The following is a 2,932-nucleotide window of genomic DNA, read 5'->3' as shown; positions in this document are numbered from 1 at the left end:
TTTCGCCAGTTTTTTGCAGAGTGATTTTATAGGTAAATTGGACCGATTAGATAATCGATTTTCGATTAACCCGATTAAACCGATCAATCTGGTCCGATTTTCAGAACATTGATCTTTTCACTTTAGAAAAGTTTGATCCGCATTCTTTTGAGTCAAGATTCCCATCCAAGCTGGAGGCAGCATACCAGTTTGTTCTTCAACTGTCTTAAAAAAAGGTGGCAACATCTTATACACACCGGCAACCTCCTTCAAAGCACTACCGCCGTCACTGCCTTTGCCATTGCCGTTCGTCCAAATGCTGATATTCGGCTTGAGTCCACGTACTGCGTCGCCATTAATCTTAGCAATCTCTTGATACATTCCACCCTCTATCATCAAGTAGTCCCTCAGAGCTGCATAGTTTCCTCCAAGTGCTTCATGGAGTGTCTTTAGATATGCACCTTGGGCTTTCCCTGAAGCCATAAGCCCCTCTGCCTCCTTCTTCTTCGCGTATAGCTGCGCATCGGTGGCTTGTTGGCGAGCAAAAAACTCTGCCTCTGCTAATTTCTTTTGTGCTTCAGCTTCTTTCTCCTTCTTGAAAAGAACTGCTTCTGCTTCTTTTTGTTTCTTGTATAGTTCCCAGTTGGCCTCTTGTGCCTATCAAATAATTCTACTTGTTATGGATCCATAAAAAGTAAAAGTAACTAGGATTTCATTCCGCATTTATATATTGACACATCATGAGCAAACGTGTTTGAATCAACTATCTAATATCGCAAAATTTACAGAAAACAAAAAGTATCTGATAAATTCAAAATGTTATCATGCAGTTATTATTGCACAATTCAAGAATTGATGATAAGTTGCATTATTTTACTTTGTCCAATGGCCAATCTCAGAAATTCAGTGAGATTACATACTTCATGAGTAGAAATAGTATACAAGGAAGGATACTAATTAATGAGTTGTATAGTATAATAATAGATAATTAATTTTTAGTTAGTTAATATCATTAATTTTTATAGAAGGTTTAGGGTTTAGAGTTAGAATTTAAAATTTAGAAATTAAAATTTATATGAAAAATAATTTAAAAAAAAGTTGTGAAGGCACTAACCTTGGTCTCATACTCAACGCTTGCCTTGGTAAGGTAATCAGCTCTAAGTTTCTCAGTCCTGGCCTTAGCATTCATCCTCTCAACCTCCCCCTGCAGCTCTGCCTCCCTCAAAGACACTGCCTTTGTAGCCTCCATCTCTGCCAACTTCGCCACCTTCGACCACTCCGCCTTCTTCCTTGCCAGCTCTGCATTTGCCTCTGCCACCTCTGCTTCCTTCGAATTCTCAAACACCTTCACTGATGTCCTCACCTACAACACTCAAATAAACATGTTTCAAGACTATATCAGTATAAACTATGTATTTCTTTCATTAAAGAATAATGAAAATACAAAACATTATTTAATTACTTTGATCTCCTCCTTATCGCCCTCGCCTTTCTTCTGAGTGGCAATGATCTTCGTCTCAGCATCGATCTTGGCGGCATTCTGGAGCGTCTCGCCTTCCCTGAGCTTGGCACCAACCTCACCCTTCTTCTTGGCCTCAGCAACATCCACCTTGGCCTGATTTGCGGCCTCCATCTGAGTCTTCTTGCCCAAGTAAGAGAAGTACTCATGTCCCGGCACGTCCACCAGTTGCTTCACATTGGCATTGTAGATCAGCAGCCCAAACTGATTCAGTTCCATCTGAACCTTCTCGAACACACCTTCAAGCAACAGTTACATGTATGTTAGTTTCAATTAATTGATGTCTGTTATTTCTATTACTCATAATTTTTTAGAAGTTCACAATAAGGTGCAATCATAATTTTTTAGAAGTTCCAAGGTAATAGATATTGACCAAAACATCAGTTCTCTAGCATTACTTTTAAAAATCAATTCAATCGTATTTTAAATAGGTTTGCATACAACTAAGAAAAACAAAAGTTGATTGTAAAACAAGTAAAGAGGATTTATGATGCATTCTTTCTAATTGATAATACCTAATATTTTAGGACTTTTACCATTGACAACCTTTAAATAAGGCCTTTTAACCCCACTTTTTTTCTAGTATATTCATAAATCAACTGTAAGAAGTATGGTATTACGATACATTGATACATATCTAACTATCTAAGTACAATTTAAATTTAAATATATTGTTGATTTAAGAAAGTAAGTTAAAAGGCAGAGAAGAAAAAAAAAGGTGAAGTTATTGTTATTGCATACCTTGCTTGAACTCCCTGGTTCCCCTGAAGATCTCGTCCATGGTCATAGAGGCTGCGAGAACACGCGTCTCGCCCTCAATGACTCCTTGGACGAGATCATTAACGTGGTTGGAGAGCTTATCATGTGAATGAGAGGAGCTTGGCGTACTTTAGGAGACACTCGTGATCGTCGACACGTGGACCAATTGTGAACACCGAAGGAAGCTTGAAAGGGAGCTTCTCGGCACTCATGGCTTGGAGCTCGAACGTGTAGTTTACCGGAGAAAGGTCCAAGGTGGTGCATGATTGCCATGGAAACACCCATGCTTTCTTCGCAAGCTTTACGTCTTTGATCCCTGCACCTGTTATTACCAGGTATTCCGATGCATTCGCTACCTTGAACTTCATCAGTTCTGGATTTTCTGGTAATGCAGTGATCTATTACTTATGAAAGAGTATGAGGGAGATGGAAGAAGCTTAATTAAGATAGAAGAATTGGAGTGAGTGAACGAGTGATTAGATGTGTGTAGAATACAGAAGACTGTAAGCTTATATAGATGCAAAACATGAGTTATTTTGAGATTTTTTATTTAAATTTTTTTTTTCCATTTTTAGCCTATACTTAGTGACGAAGAACTGTAGAAGAGGGAAGGAACAAATGGTAACAATGTTAAAAAAAAACCTAACACTAGCAAACGGAGTAAACCTAACAATT

The 2,932-nt window shown here is 38.3% G+C and overlaps 1 pseudogene; it reads right to left on the bottom strand.

Moving 5' to 3' along the window:
- LOC107611714 lies at positions 7-2,712 on the bottom strand (annotated as a pseudogene).

This window comes from Arachis ipaensis, chromosome B08 (genome assembly GCF_000816755.2).
Source record: "Arachis ipaensis cultivar K30076 chromosome B08, Araip1.1, whole genome shotgun sequence".
In the NCBI taxonomy this organism is placed as follows: Eukaryota; Viridiplantae; Streptophyta; class Magnoliopsida; order Fabales; family Fabaceae; genus Arachis; species Arachis ipaensis.
Note: the sequence above shows the minus strand (reverse complement) of the source record. Positions and strands in the feature narration are given on the sequence as shown.